Raw genomic sequence first — 11,244 nt, forward strand, 5'->3', positions numbered from 1 at the left:
CTCCCATTAGTGATAATACACTTTTAGGGCTTCCACAAACCATGGTTGACGCCTAGCAGCATGTCATGGTTACCCAAGCTAATCAGAAGAGGTGGAGAACCTATTCAGTTTTAGGATTACAAATGCAATACGGTCTTTCTCTAATACAATACTCTTGACCACATTGTTTGGTTTGATATTTTATTCATGTCTACTATCCAATGTGAGTCTTGTGCTTATATGATTACCTTGAATGTGATTTGGAACACATTCCTAAATCTCATTCATACTTTGGCCAAAGATTCTTAATCATATCATAGAGTATTCTCCCTCAAACAGTTTGAAGGTTAGAGATCCCTTGTTGCGCATTCACTTGCCTCCATGGCTAAGTGGCTTAACCCCAACGATGCCATGGACACCCTCCTGATAGAGTGACTTTGACATAATCAAAGATTAAGGACCTAACCACAAGACAACTGTGATGCCTCAGGTCAAAAGACTAATTTGCATTATCCCAACCATGAGTTCTCATGTGACATGAACATGAGAACTCTTCGTTGATCGTGTTCAGTGAACTCATTCTCTATTGAGCACCTACGTACTTGTCTTGATGTCACACACACCAATGACTCGAGACTAGTCACTCTCCCTGAGAGAAGACATAACACGTACTGATCTTAACGGACTGTCAATGCCCAATTGGCAATCCTATGATCAGGAACGTTTAGGATGTGTCTACGAAAGAATGGTCTCATGAATCTAACTTCTTTAGATCGCATTCTTCCAATCACATATTCCTTGGACTTATCGTTTAAGCATATAACATTTATATGAGATGACTCAAACAATAATGTTTGCCCTTTACATTTAAACTACATTAGTTTGAAATGTCCGTAAAGTATCATCATATGATTGGTTTTAGGGCACATTTCCAACACTATATGCAGCCGTACAGGTCATTTTAGGTGACTCCGGCTGCCAGATTATATGCTATTGACGTGATTGATACCTGAGCACTTGCATAGTATTATGATGGCATACCTTTGAGCATGATTGGTATATATGTACATATGTTATTTTCTGGGAAGTATACAGGTTTTACGGCGAGGGGTTAGAATGTATTTTATGAAATGGTTTTCAAAGAATTTGTTTTTGCCCACTCACGCTTTTGTTTTGCGCCCCTCCAGGTTCTAGTAGCTTAGCGGTTTCGGTGGTCTTCCCAGGGGGTGTCTCGGCATTTCTGACAGATACTCACCTATGTAGGGTCACCTTCGGGTGTACTATTGTTGTATCATTTTCTTTGGACTGCTGTAGTCTTTATGCTCTGAATTTAGCGTCTCACTTACGCTAGCACTCATATTGTCACATTTTGTATGCTAGTTTTTAAATTATTCGTACTTTTACATTACTGTTTTGAGCTTCCGCACTGTGCACATGGCTACGTCACTTCCACGTGACGGCCAGCATGCCCTGATCTCGGTTGGGATGTGTCAGTTTGGTATCAGAGCTTAGGTTTGGCAGTCCTGTGTTTTTTGTGAGTATTCTAATGGTTTTGGTGCCTTCTGTCAGAATTATGCCGCCTCGTCGGGAACCACGTCGTTCAGATGAGTCTAGTTTCCCCGATATCACTCAGTTGGGGGAGGCTATTGCTACCGCTATCCAGGCAGCTATCCACCCTCCCCAGAGGACTCCTCTGGAGACTATGTACAATCTGAAATTGGATAAGTTCCACGGTCACGAGGGGCACGAGGGCGCAGAGCGTTGGTTAGAGCATATTGAGAAGACTTTCCGAGTGTTGAACAATCAGGGGAATCTTCCTGTTGAGAGATGGGTAGAGACGACCTCGTGGTTTCTGGGTACGGAGTCTGCATCCTGGTGGGAGCAGGAGCTTCGTAGTTTGACTCCAGCCGAGAAGACTGACTGGAATGTTTTCATTAGGTTATTCAAGAGGAGGTTTGTTCCCCCTGAGTACATCGATCGCAAGAAACAGGAATTCACTGAGTTGAAACATCAGAAGATGACTGCGAACGAGTATTATCGGAAGTTCACCGACTTGTCTCGCTACCACCCTGAGATTGCTAGTAATCCAGCAGAGATGCTTCGTCGTTTTCACATCGGCACTAAGAAGAAGTGGCGTTCGATGTCGATTTCCACTCATTGTGATATTTATCAGGAGTTCTACGAGGTTTTGCTGAGAGTTGAGGACTCTGAGAACATGACGAGCGAGAGTGACGACGATGTGAATAATGGCAATCAGAAGAAGGATGACAAGGGTAAAGGTCAAGCGTCGCTCGGGCCTCGTCAGACTCAAAACTTCAAGAGGGGTGGTAATAGCTCTAGCTCTTCTAGTGGTGGTTTCAGTGCCACTGGTCAGGGACGAGGAGGTAGATTTACTGGTGGCGCTCGAGGCCAGAGACAGGGTGATGGTGGCCGAGGTAGGGCCCCATTTTGCCGAAGGTGTAATAATCGGCACACTGGCGAGTGTAGGCGGGGCAGTAGTGGTTGTTTTACTTGCGGGCAGATGGGACATCGAGCCGCGCAATGCCCCCAGAGTCAGCAGCAGAAGCCGCAGCAGACTTTTCTGCCACCACCTGCCCCTATACAGCAGATTCAGGGTCCGAGTAGTTACGGACAGGCAGGTCGGGGTGGTGCTTACCACTACCAGGGTGATGCTGTTCCTTATGCCCCGGGATAGTATCAGTATCCTCAGGACCCCTATTCCTAGGGCGGTTACCCTCAGTATTCGGGCGGCTATATGCCGTATCCTCCAGCCCTAGCCGGCGGTTCTCAATGGTTTCAGGGAGGACAGTTTCAGCCAGGAGAGATTGCTACTAGCAGTGCAGGGTCTTCGAGACAGACCGGTCAGCCCAGTCAGGGGCGTGGTACGCAGGGCCGCGATACTCAGGCCAGCAGAGGTCGTGGCGGACGGCAGCAGGGCCAGGGGCGTATTCACAACATTTCTCTGCAGGATGCTCAGAACAACCCGGATCTGATCATGGGTACGTTAAATATTCTTGGTTATTTTGCTAGAGTCTTAATTGATTGTGGAGCTACACATTCTGTGATTTCTCATACATTTGCTCAAGTGACGCAACCTCGCCCCACACCTCTAGGGTATGATTTAGAGTTCGCTATGCCTAGAGGGGAGAGATGTATTGTAGATTGTGTGTACCCAGGGTGTCCAGTGATAGTTGAGGGTGTTATTATGCCAGCTGATCTTATCCCGTTAGATATTGTTGATTTCGATGTGATTTTGGGCGTGGATTGGTTGCACCCCAATCGTGCCAATATTGATTGTTACGGGAAAATAGTTACATTTCGTCGTCCTGGACTACCTGTGGTTACTTTCGTTGGTGAGCAAAGTGGGGTGAGACATGGCGTTATCTCGGCTGTGAGAGCGAAAAAGTTATTGTCTAAAGGTTGTCAGGGGTACTTAGCCCATGTGGTGTTGGATGAGGCTCCTCCTAGTAGTGTTGAGGATGTGAGGGTAGTCCGACACTTTCCAGATGTTTTCCCCGAGGATTTGCCTGGGTTACCACCAGATCGAGATTTGGAGTTCACTATTGAGTTGCTTCCAGGTACTAATCCTATTTCTTTGACTCCTTATCGTATGGCACCTGCTGAATTAAAGGAAATTGAAGGTGCAGCTGCAGGAATTAGTGGATAAGGGTTTTATTCAGCCTAGTACTTCTCCGTGGGGAGCTCCGGTATTGTTTGTGAGGAAGAAAGACGGAACTTTGAGGCTGTGTATCGATTACAGGCAATTGAATCGGGTGACGATTAAAAACCGTTATCCGTTGCCGCGTTTCGATGATTTGTTTGATCATCTTAGAGGTGCTTGTGTGTTTTCCAAGATTGATTTGAGGTCTGGGTACTATCAGCTGAAGATTAATCGGGATGACGTTCCTAAGACGGCGTTCAGGACTCGTTATGGTCATTACGAGTTTCTGGTTATGCCATTTGGGTTAACGAATGCACCAGCAGCTTTTATGGATTTAATGAATCGGGTGTTCCAGCCTTACTTGGATAGGTTCGTCATTGTTTTTATCGACGATATTCTGGTGTATTCTAAGTCGAAGGCGGAACATGTTCGACATCTTACTTTGGTGCTAAAAAGGTTGAGGGAACATCAATTATATGCTAAGTTTAGCAAGTGCCAGTTTTGGCTAAACCAAGTAGCGTTTTTGGGGCACGTTATTTCTGCTCAGGGTATTCTGGTTGACTCTCAGAAGGTTGCAGCGGTGGAGAATTGGGAGCAACTGCGAACCATCACCGAGGTGAGGAGTTTCCTTGGTTTGGCGGGGTATTATCGGAGATTTGTTAAGGATTTCTCGGTGATTGCCTTACCATTGACGAGACTAACGAGGAAAGATGTTAAATTTGAGTGGGATGATAAGTGTGAGCAAGGTTTTCAGCAGTTGAAGCATTGTCTCACTCATGCACCTGTTTTGGCACTCCCGGACGATAATGGTGATTTCGAGGTTTATAGCGATGCTTCCTTGAATGGTCTGGGATGTGTGTTGATGCAGCATGGTAGGGTGATTGCTTATGCTTCGCGTCAGTTGAAACCCCATGAGTTGAATTACCCTACTCATGATTTGGAGTTGGCTGCTATCATTTTTGCGTTGAAATTGTGGAGACATTACCTTTACGGTGAAAAGTGTAGGATCTTTACTGATCATAAGAGTCTCCAGTATCTTTTTACTCAGAAGGAACTTAATCTTCGCCAGCGGAGGTGGATGGAGTTGCTCAGCGACTACGACTGCATGATTGATTATCACCCTGGTCGTGCGAATGTAGTTGCTGATGCACTTAGTCGGAAGTCTCAGGGCCGCATTAATGCGTTGTATGCAAGCCGTATTCCTCTTTTGGCGGACTTGCGTGCTACGAGAGTGAGGTTAGAAGCAGAAGATCGAGATGTGGCTTTACTCGCTAATTTTCAAGTTAGGCCCATCTTAGTTGATCGGGTGCTTGCAGCTCAAGTAGCTGATGAGCAGACTCAAGAATTAATCCAAGCTCGAGAACAAGGTAGGAGGAGAGACCTCAGGGTACGTGAATCAGATGGCATGTTGATGCAAGAGGGAAGAATGTTCGTGCCAAATGATGTGGATTTGAAGAAGGAAATTCTTGATGAAGCACATATCTCGGCTTACGCCATGCATCCAGGGGCTACTAAGATGTATCATACCATTCGACCATTTTATTATTGGCCGGGTATGAAGAGGGAGATAGCCGAGTATGTGAGTAAGTGTGCCATTTTTCAGCAGGTTAAAGCAGAAAGGAAGAAGCCGTTTGGGTTGTTACAGCCGCTTCCCGTTCCCGAGTGGAAATGGGAAAATATTACCATGGATTTTGTGTACAAGCTTCCGCGTACACATAACGGTTTTGATGGCATTTGGGTGATCGTTGATCGACTCACTAAATCGGCACATTTTATTCCAGTGAGGGAGAAGTATTCCTTGAGCCGATTAGCGGAATTGTTCATTTCGAAGGTAGTGAAATACCATGGTGTCCCGGTGAGTATTGTCTCGGATCGTGATCCACGGTTCACATCTAAGTTTTGGGTGGCTTTCCAGGAAGCTTTGGGTACGAGACTACTCTACAGCTCGGCGTATCATCCTCAGACCGACGGGCAATCTGAGAGGACTATTCAGACGTTGGAGGATATGTTGCGAACTTCGGTGTTGCAGTTCGGTGATGCTTGGCATCAACGGTTGGATTTGATGGAATTTGCCTATAATAATAGTTTTCATTCGAGTCTTGGCATGGCGCCGTTTGAGGCATTGTATGGTAGAGCTTGTCGTACACCATTGTGTTGGTCAGAGGTAGGAGAAAGAGTCTTAGTGGGTCCGGAGATTGTTGAGGAGACTACTCAGAACGTTCAGGTAATCAAGACTAGTCTGAAAGCAGCACAGGACAGACAAAAGAGCTTAGCGGATCGGCATGCTACGGACAGAGCGTACGAGGTCGGAGATTGGGTATTTTTGAAACTTTCACCGTGGAGAGGTGTAGTGAGATTTGGGAAGAAAGGCAAGTTGAGTCCCAGGTACATCGGACCATACATGGTAACAGAGCGGGTTGGTGAGGTAGCTTATAGGTTGGAGTTGCCTCCGGAGCTAGCCAGAGTGCATAATGTTTTTCACGTGTCTATGCTCCGACATTATGTTGCTGATCCATCTCATGTGATACCTCCACAACCTCTGGAGATTAATCCAGATTTGATGTATGACGAGGAACCAGTGACGATCATTGATTGGAAAGAGAAGGTTCTGAGGAACAAGACGGTGAATTTAGTGAAAGTTCTGTGGAGGAATCATTCAGTCGAGGAAGATACGTGGGAAACGGAAGATCGGATGAGGGATTTGTATCCTAGATTGTTCTTCGGCCACTAGGGGTTGTTTTTTTTGGTTGTCTTGAATTTCGGGACGAAATTCTATTAAGGTGGGTAGGTTGTAACATCCCGTCCCAATTCTTATTAACGTACGTGTGAAATTACGACCTTGCCCCTAGTTCGTTTTGGTCACGTTATTGGTTGTTTTGTGTGGTGTGGCATGGGTTGGACCACACACACACACACTCACACTCACTGTCACTTTCCCTTTCCCTCTGTCTTTTCCTTGTCTCTCTCCCGTGTCTCCCTCTTCCTTCCCATCACCATAAACGTACGGACACACACATAACTACACCAAATCGACCCAGATCGAGGAAACTAAAGGCACAGCTGAGATCGTGAAGCTCGTGGGAGCACAACCGTACCATTTTCAGGTAAGAAATCCGTCGTTTTCACATAGTTTCGTCAATGGCAGTTTGGGGTACTATTCATGCAAACTTAATTCTTTACATTTTTGGGAATTTGAAGTACATAGATAGCTTGGTGGTGTCCCAAGGAGTCTCGGAGTAGCTCGTTTGACGAATTTGGACGTCGGGATCACCGTGGTCGAAGTTGGCCGGTTTTTTATTTCGTGGACAGGTATGATCGCGTAGTTTTTAGCCCTTAAAACTAGTCTATCGTGTTTCTCCTAGTTCTAGGGGTCATTTTGGTTCAAGAATCGTGGAAAATGGTTGAGAAACGAGTGAGAAAACAAAGTTTGAAAATTTCCCAGTTTTCCGGCGTTGGCGACGGCGCCGGAGTCTTGCCGGAGAAGGAGACGGAATATTCCGTCAATTCTGACGGAATATTCCTGACGCCGTTAACGGAATCTGTCAAAACTGACGGAATAATCCTAACGGCGTCAATTGACGCCGTCAGTGTGCGCCACACGTGTGGCCGTGCCTTGGCCGGCGCGTGGCGGCGCGTGCGGCGGAGGAAATTTTTTCTAAAAATATGGTTGTGATCCTGAGGTTGTGTAGAGCACGTTGGTATATTCATTTGTCCATTTTGAGCAATGTATGAGAAGTTATTTTGAACGGAAGGTTATGTGCTTTAAAGTTAACGTTTTTATAGTTAATTCGCATATAGGTGACACGTATCCTGAGGACGAGCGTGCACACTCGAGGCAGGGGGGCTACGACCCTTCCACATACCAGTGAGTGGGCTTTTGGTTTTCCGTATATACCTATATACATTTATATTCCCAGAAATTGTTTAAAAAGGGTTAATTGTTTATGCCATGCACCATATCCTTATTGTTTACACATTATCATACGCATTAGTAGTGGCATACATATGCATATTTATATTTGGTGCTGAGAAGGCGCAGGTAAGTGCCAGGTAAGTGTTATTTAACGATTGCATTAAATAGTGGTTAGAGATGCTTAGAGAGTTCATAACCTGCACCCCCGGTGTTAGTGCTCCCGCCCAGAGTAGGGCACAGTCCTTCACGTGTTGTTCACCTCCCGCACCACACGCTCAGCTTGGATCCAAGTTAGGTGCACAGTCTTGTCGTACAGACCACTATAGGTGGTTCCGACTCGTAGGTGACCCGCGAATATTCGCACAGCCTTCACGTGATCGTAGCACTAGAGCGTATATATATATTACACCCAGGCCTGTCGTACAGACCACTTTAGTTGGTTTCGACTCGTGGTCAGGTTCAGTTATTTAGTTTGAGATTTGAGCTCTATATGCAGCCGTACAGGTCACGTTAGGTGACTCCCGCTGCCAGATTATATGCTATTGACGTGATTGATACCTGAGCACTTGCATAGTATTATGATGGCATACCTTTGAGCATGATTGGTATATATGTACATATGTTATTTTCTGGGAAGTATACAGGTTTTACGGCGAGGGGTTAGAATGTATTTTATGAAATGGTTTTCAAAGAATTTGTTTTTGCCCACTCACGCTTTTGTTTTGCGCCCCTCCAGGTTCTAGTAGCTTAGCGGTTTCGGTGGTCTTCCCAGGGGGCGTCTCGGCATTTCTGACAGATACTCACCTATGTAGGGTCACCTTCGGGTGTACTATTGTTGTATCATTTTCTTTGGACTGCTGTAGTCTTTATGCTCTGAATTCAGCGTCTCACTTACGCTAGCACTCATATTGTCACATTTTGTATGCTAGTTTTTAAATTATTCGTACTTTTACATTACTGTTTTGAGCTTCCGCACTGTGCACATGGCTACGTCACTTCCACGTGACGGCCAACATACCCTGATCTCGGTTGGGGTGTGTCAGAAAGGTTTAGGGTTTATAAGTAAAGCCTCTTTGAAATTTTTATATAATGACAAATTTTCCAACAATTAAATACTTGAAAGAAAAAGGAATTGATGGAGAAAGTATTAATCTGATATGTGATAACCCATTAGATTTCCAAAGAATCCTGCTTTTTGTCACACCATTTTTCAAGCTTGGTTGCATTCTGATTTCACTATATAACATAGCCAAAGATTAAGACCCTACCCATAAGATACAAAGCACGAGACCTCTCCCCCCATGGCTAGCCCTATGCTTTATAAATTCCCTATTCTACATTAATTTTCTGGTAAGGCTTTACTAAGCAATCAAGTCTTGAACTCTCTCTTTTAAGAGATTGACTTAGGCATTGGAGGTCCATTGGCCAAACACCCCCTCCTCACTTCTTGGGCACGTGGCTTTGACCTTTGTTCAAAGGTGTTTGATTATTCTATAGGTACATTTCCTCAAGACTGAAGATGGTAGATTTTTGCTACCACAAATTGTTGCTTCCATTGAGAGTATGATTGAAAATTCTCAAGAAGCTCTCACAAAGGTCTTTCGGAATTTCTCCTTTCTTTGAATTTTTTTAGCACCCCCAATCTTTGAATTTTTAATTCCTTGATACATGTACCATAGAGAAAGGGAAATATGGTTGAAAATTTGGAAACGACGACGAACCCCCTACATACTTGGACATGAATCGAAAAATGGAGGACACAATGTTAGCTCGCGATATTGCTGCTAGTGGCTAATCATGATGGCTGGATGCCTTTTGCCACCAGCCATCATTGCTACCTCTGTAGCAGTTATTGTAGCCCCAGGCTCAGGCCTAGGAAGCCATAGAGGCATAAATGGTCCAAGTTCCTCCAGTGCCTCCTTAGGCCCATGACACAACAAGAGCTTAGTGCGCGCAGCCTAGGCCTACGCTTTAGCAGTTAGCTAGGTAGGTCGGTGTTGCCTCAACCCACATCCACTCCAGTGCCCATAAAGTCCATAAAGTCCATGCCCCATACATAAAAAAAATTAACTCTCAAAATGTTGTTCAACGACATCTGATTTCTACAAGAGATATTACCAAGCCTTTGACATCATAAGCAATAACAAATGCATGAGAATCTTTGAATAATGTTGGCTAGAAAAATCCATATTGCAAAATTATGGCTGCTGTCTTTGTCGCTCCAAACTGCCCTCCACAAACATATGTACGACAATGGTTCAAAATACTTTGTTGCTCATTTTCGGGAACACGTTGGCAAATGATTTGATCTGGACAATGCTTATACAAATAGGGATCATCCCAAAAATAATGCTTCATTAGAGAGAAGAATTTCTTCCTTTGTTGAAAATTCAAATTCTTTGAAACCACACCACTGACCAAGTAGTTCACAAAGTCGGCAAACCAAGGGACTGTACCACGTTGGATAGCAAACAGTTGTTCGTCAGGAAAAGTTTCAGTGAATGGAACAATGGCATCAACATCTTCTTCTTGAACTATCTTGGTTAGATGGTCTGCCACCACATCTGATCAATCTTGGCTTTGCATCTTTTCTTAACATAAGATATTTCAAGGCAGCATGGTCCGTGTACACATTCACCTTCGAACAAATGAGATAGGATCGAAACTTATCAAGCTTAAATACTACAACTCGTAACTCTTTTTCAGTTGTTGAATAGTTCAATTGGGCACCATTTAGAGTGTTATTAGCATAGTAAATAACATGCAGTAATTTGTCTTTTTGTTGCCCCAAAACTACTTCCACGACATAGTTACTTGCATCATGCATCAATTAAAATTGAAGACTCCAATTGGGTGCTATAATAATAGAGGTTAATGTGAAAAGCTTCTCCAAGGTACTAAAAGTAGACAAACAATCTGACTTGAACTCAAATACGACATCTTTTTGCAGTAAGTTGCTTTATAGGAGAAGTCTTTAATAAATCACCAATAGTACCCCACATGGTGAAGGAAACTTCAGACTCCTCTAACTGATGTAGGTGCTGGAAGCTTTTCAATAAGCTAAATTTTTACTTGATCAATCTCAATTCCCATGCTAGAAATTGATGCCCCAATACAATGCCCTCTTGTAGCATGAAATGACATCTTTCCCAATTCAACACCAAGTTCGTTTCTCGACATCGTTTTAGCACAAGAGTCAAATTGTGAAGACAATCATCAAAGGAAGATCTGAAGACAGAAAGGTCATCCATGAGAACTTCGAAAAACCTTTCAATCATGTCAGAAAAATACTCATCATACACCTTTGAAAAGTGGCAAGTGCGTTGCAAAGTCCGAAAGGCATTCTTTGATAAGCAAACATCCTAAATGGACAAGTGACTACTATTTTTTCCTAATCTTCCGGCGTAATGGCAATCTGGTTATATCCAGAATAGCCATTAAAGAAACAATAGTCTGAATGACCTACAAGTCTCTCCAACATTTGATCAATGAAGGGCATAGGGAAATGATCCTTACGTGTATGTCATTGTTTATCTTCCAGTAATTTATGCAAACTCTCCAATCCGTTTTTGGTCTTATGGGAACTAACTCATTGTTGTCATTTTAACAAGAGTGATGCCTTTTTTCTTTGGAACTACTTGAACCAGATTGACCCATTTAATGTCAGATATTGGAAAGATAACTCATACAT

Source organism: Pyrus communis, chromosome 13, assembly GCF_041283825.1.
Source record: "Pyrus communis isolate YQ-2024b chromosome 13, ASM4128382v1, whole genome shotgun sequence".
In the NCBI taxonomy this organism is placed as follows: domain Eukaryota; kingdom Viridiplantae; phylum Streptophyta; class Magnoliopsida; order Rosales; family Rosaceae; genus Pyrus; species Pyrus communis.